This window comes from Tachypleus tridentatus, chromosome 5 (genome assembly GCF_004210375.1).
Source record: "Tachypleus tridentatus isolate NWPU-2018 chromosome 5, ASM421037v1, whole genome shotgun sequence".
In the NCBI taxonomy this organism is placed as follows: Eukaryota; Metazoa; Arthropoda; class Merostomata; order Xiphosura; family Limulidae; genus Tachypleus; species Tachypleus tridentatus.
Window position 1 is genome coordinate 9063034 of NC_134829.1, and position 15609 is coordinate 9078642.

At 32.7% G+C, this 15609-nt stretch overlaps 1 long non-coding RNA gene across 1 annotated transcript; it reads left to right on the forward strand.

Annotated features, from left to right (window-relative positions):
• The first annotated feature begins 1262 nt into the window (after positions 1 to 1262).
• On the forward strand, positions 1263 to 14827 carry LOC143250221 (uncharacterized). Its single transcript, XR_013028088.1, has 4 exons — positions 1263 to 1469; positions 1673 to 1951; positions 8732 to 8962; positions 14676 to 14827. It is a non-coding gene; the product is annotated as an uncharacterized LOC143250221 (long non-coding RNA).
• The last annotated feature ends 782 nt before the right edge of the window (positions 14828 to 15609 follow it).

Below are 15609 nucleotides of genomic sequence, written 5' to 3' on the forward strand. Positions count from 1 at the left end.
TGCACCTCCTCTGTTTGCAACTGTCTTTACTGTATGATTCGAAACTTCTTCGTTCCTTACCAAAGCATCCCGCCTGGTGTTGTGTTTTCCTTCCTCAGTGGGCTATGCTTTTCAGAACAAGTGTTCTGCCATTGCTCTTTTTGTCCTTCATATCCAGGTGCAGTTGAATGAATTGGGTCTGTCCTTGATAACACTGCTGTATCCACTGGTCAGCCCATCCATCCATGGATTTTACAGTCCCCAAATGTGACTTATCCTGTCATCTGCCACAGTCTTCCTGCTATTAGCTGAACATCTTTGAACCATCCCTTCATTCCTATTTATACAGATGCTTTGAAATCAGGTGACTGTGTGGGCTCTGCCATTGTTTGTTGTGGTTCAATGGCTGCACGTAGAATCCCTCTACAGCTTCTGTGTTCACTGCTGAACTGTATGCCATTTCTCTTGCCCTGGATCACATAGAAACTAAGCAGTACTCAAACTGCATTATTTATACTGACTCGCTTAGTTTTCTACTGGTCTTGAATTGCTTCACGTTGGTTTACACCCTGTTCTCACTGATATTCAAAACCAACTGACCCATTTCTCTTTAACATCTACTTCTATCTGTTTTTTTTTTGATACTGGGCCACGTTGGTTTTCACGGGAATGAGCTCGCTGACACTGCAGCTAAGTCCATCTGCTCTGGCACTATCACCACTGTGCTTCTCCCATACATGGACTATGGTCCTGTATTCAAGGCTCAGCTCCATGCCAGCTTGCAGTCAACTTGAACTGAGCAATGCAAAACAAGCTTTTCCCTATATTGGACTTTGGCCGTCTTGTTTCCATAAGGATTGGAAGGAGGAAGTTGTTCTAACTAGATTACGTATTGGTCACAGTTTTTTAACTCATCATTTTCTTTTATCTGGAACTGATGCACTAGTGTGTTGTTTGTGTAACACTCAGATCACAATAAGCCACATTTTACTTTCTTGTCATCCTTACAACTCTCAACGATGGCACCGTTTTTTAGCATGTTCTGTCCAAGGTTTGTCCATAAAGTTAGACAGTGTTATTGGTGATGGTGACACTGTCCACCTTGGAAATGTTTTTTTTAGTTTTTTAAGGGTCATTATTTTTTTTTATACCATTTAAATTTTTTAATTTATACATTACACCTTTTTAATGTGGCTCCCTTTTAAAAATCACAATTCATCTAGTTCGATTTGAAATTAGAAACTGGCTGTAACATTAAATAACTCAAAACCAAGACTGAAAGGCCAACTTCAGATGACTAACGCTGCTGTTTGAACTACCCATTAGTCATCATGGCGAGTTATTATTATAATTTTGATACACGTCTTTTAAAACTTTTCTTACTTTACTTTTCAAAAATGCCATAACGTCAAATAACTCGGAACCAGGACTGGAAAAGTGAACTTCATGTGACTGACAGTGGTTTTTGTACTTACCTGTTAGTCTTCCTGGTGGGTTATGATTATTACAGTTTCACTGCAGAAAGTCCTTTACAACTTGTATTACTGTAGTTTTTCTCTTGACATTGTAGACTAGATGTAAATATTGGTTTTATGCTATTTATGTATTGTTTTTGGTTTTTTTTAACTTTGTTTTGTTTTACCTTCATTTCCTTTTATGAATTTTACTAAATTTACTTTTAACTTTTTACCAGATGTTTGGTGCAGATAGCCTAGCTGCTTTGTGCCATAAAACACTAAATCAACCAACCAACCAACCAGTCAAACTGGATTAATATTCCAAATGGTGTACCTGAGGGCTCAGTCTTAGGACTATTTCTGTTTTTTTACATTAATGATGTAGATGAAGGAATGCTCAATAAATTAGTTAAATTTGCTGATAATATCAAGGTTTTAAGTATTGCTGGTTGTGAAGAGGATTCTGCTGTTTTACAAGAGGATTTAGATCATTTAGTAAGTTTGGAAAATAAATGGTAGGTGGGTTTTAATTATAATAAATGTGACATACTGCATATGGGATATCATAATTTGAATTATATGTATAATTTGGATGGGAATAACCTTAAGAGTGTTTTGAAAGAATAGGCTGTAAAGAAAGGTTCATTAGTCTCTTAAGTCATCCAAGCAGTGGTGGGGCAAATAGCATTTTAAGTTGTATCTGTAGAAATATTGAATACAATCTAAAGAGGTTATAATTTTATTGTATAGGTCATTAGTTAGGCCACATTTGGAGTATTGTGTTCAGTCTTTGGCTCCTTATCTTGGGAAAGACAGTGAATTATTGGAAAAAATTTAGAGGAGGGTTACTAAAATGGTACCTTGGATGAACTTTCCTTGTTGTCCCTAAACATTGTTATGTTACCTTGCTAGACAGCAAGGTTGTTAAAATGTTTGGTTTAGATTGATTGTGGAACAGATGAAGGAAAGTTAACAATTGGAAGTGAATGAAATGAAATGAAAACTTGTAACAAAAAAAAATTGATGGTTAGCCCAAGTTTCTCTTAAAACTGAAATAATATTTATATATATACCTGCCAGAATACAATGGTGAAAGATTTTTGATATATGGATAGGCCAGAATCTTGGTAGATAATGCAGTATATTAGGTGCTTTGGGTGAAACCAACACTTGGGCTAGTAGATATGAATTTTGTTCTCTTGAATGGAGAAGTTACTCTTTGACTATCTTGAAGGTTTTTGAAGGTTTTGCTTTCTGAATAATGGTGGTAGTTGCCAGTTTTGTTTATGGTATCAGCATTTTGGCCAACTAGCAAAATGATGTTCTACAGTAGTTATAGAATGTTAGCCAGATCAACTCCAAGAAGAGTGCGTGAGGGTATTATGAGAGGAGGTCCCAGTAACCCCATGTACCCAAGTAGTGTTTCGTGGGTTACTATGAACAATTTAATATGTCAGTGCTAGAGCCCATATGTTAAATAGGCTGTTTCTTGTTCAGAAAGCAAGCAGCATGAAATGCCACTGTTTTTCTGCAATTATGCACATGGTCATAAGCATGGTAACGAAAGAGTAAATAACCAGTGCTAGAATTATATTCACCATGCTTCTTCCTAAAGTAAAAATATGAATAGTGTCCCTCGTTGAAAATTGTGCAAAACTCTAAACTGAATGCAGCAGCAACAATGCAACATAAGTACAGGCAAAACGTGTTTAACTAAACAACTTTGTGTTGCCCCAGACCACTACAGATATGGATAGTGCTAAATAATACAACAGATGTTAAAGGATGGAATTGTTCACATTCCAGAGAGTTCTTGATCATCTTCCATAGTTTTTACCAAGTTCTTCAGCAATTTTAGATGGATGAATGAAGTAACTTGTTTTGGCACATTTCTATTACCATAAATAAATGTATATCTGAATGCATTAGAAAGTCCTAGTTGGTTTAGTGTGATAGTCCTGGTATCTGGACGCTGACAAGTTGAACTAGGTGGCTTGTAAGAGTTTTGAGTCATGCTATTCAGACTTTTTAACACACACTATTTTCAGAAGCTAATGGAGCTTACACTGAATGTACTGCAGTGAGAGAATTGCCCGTTATATTTCAACAACACATTGGAGTTTGGTTGAACATTTGATTCTGCAGCTGATAACCTGAAAATAGATTTCTGTGGATAAAAAAACAGACAATTTCAAAACTTAAACCTGGAAAGTATGTCTTCATGCTCATGGAAGTATAATTTCTCTGTAATATTGCTAGTTGCAAAGCTATATCTATGGGTCCTGATAAAATAGCAGTAGTGTGAGATTAGCCTCAACCTGTGACCAAATAAGAAGTCTGTAGTTTTTTGTTGTATTCTGATTGCCTCTTCATTGTTAGAAGAACATTTGAAACTTTAAATGTATGATAAAATGATAGATAACAGCACTGCAAGAGTGATTTAATCACATATTACCTAGGCCTATGACATGATTAAAGCATTCAACAAACAGATAATGTTCAAATTGTCACATTGTCTGTTTGTTGAATGCTCTAATCTTAAACATCATAGAAAGTTGAAATCATTCGTTCCATAGCATTGAGAAGCCACACAATAAAAGATTCCACAAGTGGATCAATGTAATGATTAGAGCTTCAGGAGCTCTGGATAGAACAGCTGAAAACCCAAATCTAACCTGAGTGTTCCTTGCTATGCAGTGTGATGAAACATGGTACTTAATTAGTTCAGACTGAGGAACGTAGCAGGGATGACCATAAATTGTTACACTCATATGAACAGTTACAGATGCGGCAAGGTGTATTGTACTATTATTATAAACATCAGGTAGTGGTTTTCAATGCATGTTACAGCTAGTGGTCCTAAAGCTATGAGACACAAGATTCACCAGACTTTGTGCAACAAAAAGACTAGAAAGCACTAAGACATTATGTGTATTGGTGCTAACATTCAGTTGCAGTTCTTCTGGCCATATTTGAATTAAGACATTCATTGCTGATGTGAACACCACATGGTATGTATCACCCAGAGAAAATGCTGGCCTGATGAAGGGGAAATTTCAGCAAAGAATTGTTGTTTCTCCTCTTTAAAGAAAAGTTCTGGATATCACTAGTGCATGGGAATAGAATGAGGTCACCTGTATACTCTTATGATCATGACTATTTCACAAAGTGGGTCAAAGTTGCTTATTCTTTTGTTGATATGGTTGATTTGGTGGTGGTTTTAAATGTGAAGCACCTAAGGACATATAAAGGATATGAGAGCTACCTCTAACAGCTAACTTTTAAGGATAATTGCCTTCTCACAGTTGGTTATAAAAAGTGAAAGGCAGTTACCCTTAAATTTCTTTAAAGTAGAAATGAAACCGCTCTAACATTTCTGCTAATTAAACTCAAACCTCCACCATTACAAAATTACATTAAATAGAACTATAAGATGTTAAATAAAACAAGAATCCCTACATTAAAAGCTCTTGTATAGTTCTTACTACCAACCTCATCCATTTATATTGAAAATTTATTTAAGTATAATGCAGGAATGCTGAAACAAACCCAGCTACTTGAAATACGTCTTTCTTTCACAGTTTACTGAGTAAAATTATCTTCTTACACCCTTGTGCAAATTAATTGAAACAAGATGGAAAATTACAATTTTTTCATTTTTTTTGCATTTTATTTCCGAGAATCCAAAAATTACAAATTAATACATGATATGACTGTCATTATTTTTCAGAAGATCATTAATCAGCTTTGGCATTGAGTCCACGAGTTGACTGCAATCTTTACTAATTTTTGGACTGCGGTATCACACCTCAATTATGGCCTCAATTAGCTTATTTTTCATAATACAATCTTTTCCCTGAAGTCTTTCTTTACAAATCTCAATAAGATTTAAGTTTGGAGAGTTTCCAGGCAAGTCCAGCACCTTTATTTGTGTTGTAGTCATAAAATTCTTCACAAGTTTCGATGTGTGGCATGGAGTCAGATCTTGCTGAAAAATGCGAGATCCATCTGGAAATCTCTTTGTCAATTCTGGAACGACTCTTCTCTGCAAAACTTCGATGTACTGTGGTCCTTGCATCATACTTTCTATGATATGTAAGTCTCCGATGCCATAGTAGCTGAAAAAGCCCCAAAACATCTTCTTCAAGGGATGTTTTACGAACTGATTGATGTGAGATTCTCAAAGTTTCTCACCTGGAGATCTGCGAACATGCAGACTTCTTTGACCCTGTATGAAGAAATGAGTCTCATCACTGAATAACACCTTCCTCCATTGTTCTTGCATCCAGTTCTTGTATTTCAGACCCCATTGATACCATTTTTTCTTCATTGAGTTGGTAAGAAGTTGTTTTTTGACTGGTCTCCTTGCCTTTCTAACGCAATTTTGAATGACGTAATATTTCTCAAAATTCCATCATATATCCCAGAAATAGACCAACCGTACTGCAAAACACAGCTAATGATGATGTCTGTGTGAAAAAAATGACTATTAAAGGAAATCAGCAGTCCAGCGAGCCTACACCAGCCGCCATGCTGAAAATATTGTAAAATGACCATTTGTTTCAATTAATTTGCACAAGGGTGTATAAGTCAAAGTAACTAATGGCCTCTTTAATTTATTTTTATAAGTTATTTTTCCTTTATTGATTGCTAAGTTCTAAGATATTTTACAGATTAGTAAAAGTAGTGTAATGTATTTCTTTGAATGTCTGTTGTTATAGTTGTTATCTTCCAGTTTATTTTTAATAATAAAATATTATCCATGAAGAAATTATATCTATTACAGACTATTAAAAACATTATTAATTGAGATATAATATCTTGTAACATAATACACATGAAATAACATTGAATTCTCTTCTTTTCTTAAAAAATAGTCAACCACACAGTGCCTTCTACAAAAGTAATGCCTAAAGTTTAATAATTAGCATGGACATCATTATTATTATTATTACTTCCTTCTGTTGCATGTTTTGTTGGATATATTAAGTTTAGTGTAAAGCTCATATTATTTTTAGATATTAAATCATGTATACAATGGAAAGTGTAAATGTTAAAAGAATTAGTCTGCTTTATAAATGTGTTTTCATGAAAGAATAGATAAAGGTTGGCCATAGTTAGAGAAATTAATTCCCATTGGAATATTTACTGTTTGCTTATATACTTGTTCATTACAAGTAATATAACTGTTATAAATACAGAATTGGAGCATATTTGCATATTGAATTCAAGTGAATTTAAATTTGAGTATGGTTATTTCATTATTTATAAATTTATCAAACAGATCATTGAAAATCCTAATCAGATCTTTTAGGGCTGTTACAATATACAGTGTAGTAAGTCGTATGTAAAAATAGAACTGGCAGTTTTAAAGAATTTAAATTATTTAAACATTGCAAAACTGAATTTTATTTGAAAACAACGTTTTCATTTTTTCAAACAAGTTATCTAGAATATTGTTTAGTATTATGGAGACAGATTTGATAATTGTTTTTATAGAATTAGTAATAAATCTGAACTTCACAGGATTTTTATGCAATTTTAAAATTACATATAAAAAGGAATATACATTGATAAATAATCTGCATGGATATTCCATTTTTAATGTCCTTTAAATTAGTTTTTTTTTAAGTACTGTAAGTAAAAGTATTTGCAATATTTATTTTGTTATATAAAATGTGTGCATATAATATCTTACACAGAAAACCAAAATTACATTCAGGTGTATTAATGAGGGTAATAATAAACTGTTTTTGAATTCATTTTATTTTTAAAGATGTTGATAAATATAGCTAGTTTATAATGAGATAAGTTTAAGGTTCTTTATTAATTCTTTGTGGAATTAATAAAATATAATTTCCATTCAAAAAATAAACATGGTGGGTGATATGGTTGTTTACTTATTTTAAAAATATAATTATCAATATTTTCTTTAAATCTTTTAAGATCTTACTTTTTTGTATTTTAAAATTATATATATGTCAGTATATATATAGTCTGTGGGGGGAACTGACACAAGCAGTGACATTTAGATATTAATGTTGTGAACAATTGTGTACATTTATGGTAACCAGCTGGGGTTGTTTCCTTTATATGATTTTAAAAAAAAACAAAATGCCCATAAAAACAGCAAACCACAAAATGTGAAACCATAAATTTGCATGTATCTCCTCATGGACCCAACAAATCTTCATGCCAAATATGGTGAAGATCCACTAACTGGAGTAAAGTAGTGGTAAAAACCCTGCAAAACACTCACAGTAACTGCAAAATTGAAAATTTGTGTGTATTTTCCCATGAACCTCCATACCAGCTTTGGTGAAAATCCATCCACATCTTGCAAAGTTTTTATGTGGATATACAAGAGAAAGTGCTATTATATTTATAAAATGATGCCATTGTATTAGATCCACATGTGACATATCTGCTCTCTGAGAATGGAGAAAATATTCTCCTTAATAGAAAAGGGAGGTTCAGTGAGAAAATCGTGACCCCTATTGCAAATCTACATGCACACAGGATAAAAAATTCATGAAGCTGAGAGTTTCACATCACATAATAAAGTTTTTCCAGTAGTATTTAAGGAAGAGTTCCATTATTAGTATAACTGGTCACATGAGATAATAAAAATGAACAAGTTCAAGAGATGTACTTAGAAAGAATTATTGCTAATTATTGTTTGATATTATTCTTTGTATAGAGAAGTAGTTTAATTCTTAAATATTGGGGTATTCTTTGGTGAATTTTTATTTTTCTGGTTCTTTTTACTAATTTCTTTGATAGTTATTGAAAATTAGTAATTTTTTGTAAGTGATAAAATTTATATTCTAGTTGTTTAAAAGTTTTTTTTAAATTTCGTTTCTGTTGTTATACTTAATAAATTCTTTTCATTTAACTTTCGGTATAGGAAGATTTTGTTTGGTACATTGCGAGGTAGGTATGGAATGTATAATTTCTGCAAAATATTAGTATTTTTATATAACTTAGTTTTGTTTGTTATTTGCAAAAACAATTTATTCTCCAAAGTGTCATCTTGGTAAAATTTGGGATATAGATTGTGTTTTATAATCATAGTTAAACTGGCATTTAATTTTTTTTTCTAATGCTTCAAATTTGTTGATATGTTGGATTTTAAATATTTACATAATTAAATAGTTTTTGATCTTCATAATAAATATTACATTCCAAGTTGTAAAAGTAATAATAAATAATAAGCTAGAAGGTTCTTTTTGTTTGAAACTTCCACTTCAAAATCATATAATAAGCTAACAGATTTTTTTATTTGAAACTTCCAGTTCAGATTCTGTTGCATGGGTTTTTTCCTCAACGACAAAGGTTATTTACTTATGCCCAATCTTAATTACAGTGAGGAAGTTTGTAATGATAAAAAAATCAAAACTGAGAAAGGTACCATTAGCACAAATGGTGAGAATAATGATCAAGAAACTATCACTGAAATAGAAATATGTTCAGAAAAACCTTTGGAAGTTTGTAAAGCTGAGGGGACTTCATATCCAAAATTAGAAGTAAGTCCTGTTTATATATTGAGATCTTTTGTTATTAAATATGTTTTCTTTTTCCAAAGATTTTAAACTTGCTGATACATTGGATAGACTGGCAGAAAAAGCTTGCTATGATAATTGCTATTTGTTTTAATTAATCAGCATTGAAGTTTTTTTAAAGAAACTTAAGAATTATTTTAGTGTTTCTTGGATTATAATACAGAAATTGATTAACTAAATATTTAATGGTTTTAAGTGTTATTTATTTAAACAGAAACATCATGATTTAAGATAGATTTAGTTTTTCCATTTTTCACTGCAAGTTGGAAGAAAAGTTCACAGATTCTATAATACAGATTTCTAACTTTTTTGCTTTATAATAATTTTACTGTTATTTAATTTTTTTACCAGTTGTTTAGCATAGATAGCATAGTTACTTTGCACCATAAAACACCAAACAACAACATCTAATCTAACCTTTTGCATCCAATATTTAATTGTCAGGTTAAACATGAAAGGTTATGTTATAATTTACTTCTGCTTTATGATAGTTTCATGATTTTCTTTCTGTATTATAAAAATACAAGTTAAATCATGACAAAATATTATGATTTAGATTCAGTGTTTTACAAGTGATTGCAGTGTGTACATATTCCATGTATCTGTAGAGTAATAAATAATGAAAACACACTTTAATGTCACAGATAAGGTTAATTACATTTCTATTTAAAACAAATTGCAACTATGGTTAGAAATAATTAAGTATCAAGTTAGTCAGTTTATTAATTTGCATTATTTAAATAGGTAAAGTTAAAAATAATATTAAATAAAGGTTTGAGTCATTTTAATATTTTGCACCCTCCTGCCATGCTCATTGTACTTAACTAAGCATGCAAATAGATGGCAAATTTATTTCCTTGGTGGACATAATAAATATAAATAAAATTCAAGTTTACAAGCATTGCAGGTTACAAAACATAGCATATCTATTAAAAGTAAAAAGAAACTATACTTTCCAATATATCTTCCATTCACAAAATAGCTTTTGCTGATCTCTACTACTTTCTGTATTTTACAGTTTTCACTTACCTCTAGCTTTGATACTCCCACATAGTTTGCTATGTGGTTGAGCTGCACAGTAGTATGTATATAAGTATGTAACAACCTTCCATGAACAAGAGCGTGACATACCCTCCTAGCATAGCTGACTTCCTCTGTGTAATAGAATCCAATCTTCACTTTTCTATTTTGTGTGATTATGGTCAGATATCGTGCTTGTTTTTTTGTTTGATTTATTTTATAATGAATTGCTGGTGTTCTTGTGACTTTAACTTTCGTTTCAACTTCAATATTTTTTCTTTTAATATACTATTGTTTAACCAATTTTGTTTAGTTTAATAATGGATTTATATTAACTTCATTACATTTTTTTTCTGTAGCATGTACTTGCCACTCGTGCAGTACTAGAATTCTCAATTTCAAATCATGGCTTCTAGTACACCTGAAATTGTTGGTTACTAACCTGTTACAGCTTCAGGTTGGACATTATTGGCTGAGGCTAGTAAATGACTTCCTTTATATGGGCTGGGTCAATCTCCTGCACATCAGTTAGTTTTCCCCTTCACAAAGGAGTTGGAACAAGATGAAAGCCTTTTTTCTCCCCCTTCTCTTGCAGTGTAGCCTTGGTTTCAGACCATGGAGATGTTTCAATGTCTGTTCCTGGATTTGGTATCAAGGTTTGTTCTGTTCTGTTTTTGTTTTTCATGTGTTATGATCCATACTCTTCTCTTGTAAAGGAAACACCAAATAATGTATATTTTATCCTCCTCCTGACATCAAGGTCTACACTGAGCATTTTGCCAATCAGTTATGATCTGAAATTAGCATACTGAATCCACCACATACTTTACCACACTATTGTTTTATGAATCACTTTATTGACAATCAGCAGTCAAGTTTGCTAATCCTCCTTTCAGGATCAAAATCCAATACCTCTGTGCACTTTTCTCATACCTTCAACTAATCCTGACTACTCAGCTATGTTACCTATTTTCCATTCACCTTTTGTCTAAGTCTTTCAGTTGTCTGTCTGAGAGGTTTGCATCAGTTTTGCATCATCCCCCCTTCTCTCCACATTGTCAAACCTAGAGTGGACTATACTTGTTTACACACATCCTTCTTATCCCTATCTATACATTTGTCTCAACCCTTTCTAACTACTGCCCCTTTATCCTGCTCCCCTTATCTATTTCCTCCTCATGGGTCACTTCATCACAGTGTACTATTGGTCACTGACTGCCTGCACACTGCCAACAGTACTGGTAACTATCCCATGTGGTTGGATTTCACTGGGGCCAAACTGACTCATCTTGCAAGCATCTGAGAAACTTTAACCACATACTCTCAAGTTCTTCAGGTCTTATCAGATGAACTCTTCATTTACTTTCTCTCCCTTCCTCTCTTATCTCTTTTTTCTTGTTTTTTCTCCTTCCCCTTAGGACCCATTGATCATTATCCAAATGGAATTTTTGTGCAGCCTCTCAGGATCTTCTTCTCAAGGGCACTATAAAACAGGTAGTTTGTTCTCTAACAGGTTTCTATTTATGTTTTTCATGTTATGCAAACACAACAGAGATTGGCATCCCTTTATTGACCTTTCCAGTCTGAATAATTATATGGAGGCTCTTTACTTCACCTTGGAATTTTTATCTGTTTTTTTCTGTGGGAATTTACTCCTACTTTTTGGAGGACAAAGACAGACATGTCTGATGCTTATCTTCAAACCCCTGTAACCAAAGCATTCTGTTGATATGTTTTCACCATATCCACAAATAATGTGTATATCAGTTCTGGGCTCTAACACTGGGGCTAGCATTGCCCCCCCCCCTACATTTTTTATTGGGTGGTCAAAACCTTTGCCCATTTTTTCCATTTTCATGGGCATTGTTTCCACCATTACATGGAGGACTGACTCCTCCCAGCTCCATCTCTTTTAGCTTCTTCCACCCACACACAGTTTCCACAGGGAATTTCCTTAGAGAGGATAGCTAGTGAAGGTGAAGAAATCGGTTCTCCCCTAACACAATACCTTGTTCATCTTGGGATGTTCTTTGATACCAATCTGATTTGAGCCCAGCCTTCTCTCCTTTGTGTTCAATGGAGCTTTCGATTCAGAAAGTGCAATCATCCTCTATTCTCCTTATGCAAGAGGTTCTTCTTCTTTAGAGAACTTTGATTTCCTTAAAGACTCATATTCCCCTTGGCTGTGCCTGTGTGTTTTCTCTTAAGTTGGTTCTTAATGACCAGCAAACCTCACCAGGGATCCTTCAGATTACTTCCCTTCACACACATATTTCCTGATGTCTGGACAAGAACACCATTTCTCTCTTCTTCCTCTTTGTCTAAATGCACACCTTTTTATGGATATTTCTCTCTGTCATGCTGAAGGGACACATTACAACACCCAAGAAGGTTTGGGCCTTTAATCTTTACTCAAGTTGAATTTCTATATCAGTCATCTGGACCTCCTTACTATTTTTTGAGCAATGGATCATTTACTACCATCTCTGAAGAACATAATGGTAATGATCAGTTCCAACAACTCAAATGTTGTCTCTTAGATGACATGGAAAGGAAGCATCCAGCCCTTGTGTTTTCATGTTTTGGACCTACTGTGCAGGGCTCACAGCCATCACAATCATTGGCTTACTTATCACATCTCAGATTCTCTCTACATAGTGGCCCTTAAAACCACAAATATTGAGCTGGCTATGCTCTCGGTTGGGTACACCCCAACTGTATGATTTTGCCATTAACTTGAATCCCAAACTTCCACTATTTTAGTCCCCTATTCCATATCCTTTGGCTTTGGCAATAGCACTCTCAGGAAGGATTGGAGAGCATTCTACATTTATGCCTATCCCACAATCAGTCTTCTTCCCAGAATCCTTTTCATTACACAGCCATATGATGGTTTTATTGCTTTAAAATTTTTACATGTTCTACAGTAATTCCTGTATGCTGAATCTGAAAGTGATATCTATTTTTCTCCATCACATACAAAGTTTACATCAAATACCATATGTACTTTCACATAAGAGAATCATTTTCTTTGAAATTGGGTTATATTTGTTATGTTTAAAGTGTTCACAACCACTGACTATAGATTTTGTTAGATGAATTGTAACGTGAGAGCCTTATCAGTCATTCTAGAACCACTAGTATATAAACAATTAACAGGCTGCATGGTGTGTCATTTCTGGGTAGTAATTGTTTGTCCATGCACTTTGATGTTATTTTTTTGCATTTTAATATTATTTACCAATTACCTTGGTAACGAGGTGTTTATATGATCATAACATATTCTGTATATTTGTAGTAAGTTTGATGTAAAGAAACGAAGGCAAATCATTACAGAAGTCATCAAAAAAGCATATTATGAGTATTTTGGAATAAAGCTTGCAAACAAATAAAAATTATGGGCTCCAAACAAAATTTGCACCATTTGTGTCAAAGAGTTGAGACAGTTAACTAAAGAAAAAGTCTTTGCCTTTTGAAATTTCAATGGTCTGGTATGAGCCTATATACCACATAGATGACTGCTGTTTTTGCTTATGTAACATCCAAGGCTACAACACTCTAATAAATCAAAGTTAACATATTAATAGATTTTATAAATGATTTACTCAGTTAGTTATAACCCAGCAATTTCAAAGTCTGTGTCATTATTTATTAATTTAGGTTAAAATTTAAGAGAGTTACATCCCCTCTGATCCCTCCTCTAGGTCTTTATTTCCTTACACAAGACACCCTCTGTGTCAGTGATAAATTTAAGGTTTACTTTCCTCTGGTAGACAGAATACCAATAATCCATTGGTATAATAATAATCCAATAATAACAACATGAAGTAATACATTTACAAAGTTATAAGTGTATAAACCATGTACAAAACACTAAATTAACACTTTAGTTAACACTAAGGTACCCAGAGAGTTTGCAGTGAGTGCTGCCAGCCAGTTTCCTACTCTCTTTAAAGTTTAAAGTTAGTGACAATAGCAGATAGCCTTAGTAGTTTTGCTGTAGCAAAGATGAGGCCAACAATTTTGGTGGCAATGTGAATTGAACCCAAAACTCTTAAAATGTGAGGCACCCTCAACTTCCCTCTAAATCACCAGGTTATGCTGACTCAGAACTGAATAAACTTGAAGTGAAAACAAAAAACAGCTTCTAACACTAAAATCAGTTTTGATACCCTTACTTGGCAGAGCACAAGTAGCACATTTCATAGCTCTGTGCTTAAGAACAAATATAATGTTAATATTTAAATTACTTGGATAGTGGAATAATCAAAATAGTAATAAACTGAAACTCTAATATCAATTTTGTGATTATTTTCATGTCAAGTGATTTAATTGTAATTTTAATAATTAATTGTTAGAATAATCAAAAAACAGTAATAATCACAATAATTTATTTTGAGTAGTTTATTATTTACATGACACTAATCCATTTTTGCATATATATTTCTCTGTAAGTGGGTTTTCTCGACATCACTGAATACATGTAATTGCTGCTCTGAAGTAATCAGCTAGATTCATTAATTAATTGTGTTACTAAATTCTATTTTTTGTAGTAACAGTATGTTATTGTAACAGGTAAGGTCAATTAAAATGTTCTTGTAGTGTGTTTTGCATTTAATTCTCATTTCAAAAGCTGCTTCACTTTATATCGAGATAGAAAAATCCCCAAAGGAGCAGAATACTACATCTGAAGAAGAAATCCCAGAACTCAATGAGAACAAGAAAGATGAAGATTTAAACAATGTGTGTGCATGTATATTAAAATGTAAATAATTTTTATGAAAATTTTATTGGTAATAAAATCAAGTAGGTTAATTATGACTTGTGTGAAAATATTTTATAATCATAAAAAATATTCAAAATGTCAGACAAATTTTTCATTTCTCAGTGTATAGAAAATTTAAAATTGCTGAATGTCAACTATAAAAAATACTTTAACATTTTGTGTCAGCATTTGTATATTAAATAAATTAATAATTTTAACATACTCAAAATCTGGATCAGCAGTCATTAGGACTGCTTTTTTATGAAACTAAATAAAATTTATAAAACAACAAAAGTGTAAAGGGCTTGTTGCTAAGATTTACACTATGGAACACAAATTTTATTCCTGGATAGTATGTGCTATTTCTTAATTTTTTATGTCATAAAAGTAGGGAAAATGGCCATTATTCCCTTCAAGCTTTGCTTTTGTGATCTGGATAATGAAATTTAGAAATTAACTTATTTTCTATGTGAAAACTGGCAAATTTGCACATTTTCATTTACATAAAGTCTGAATAAAAACTATATGAATCAAGGTTTACATGTATTTATATTAAAGTTATACAAAAATGTTTAGAATTGAGTATTTTTTCGAGATTTGTGACTATAATGTAAATCACTTTCATGTGTCAGCCCCCAAATATAGTCTCCCATTCATGTTTTTGTTATATGCTCCCAAATCACAAAGCAAAGTTTGAAGAGAAAAATAGGTCTTTTTTCCATTTACTTTAGGCATAAGCAATTAGGAAATAATACTTTCTGAACAAGAAAAAGTAAACATTTTGTTACATAGTGTTATTATTTAAAATTTAACAGTAGTTTACTTG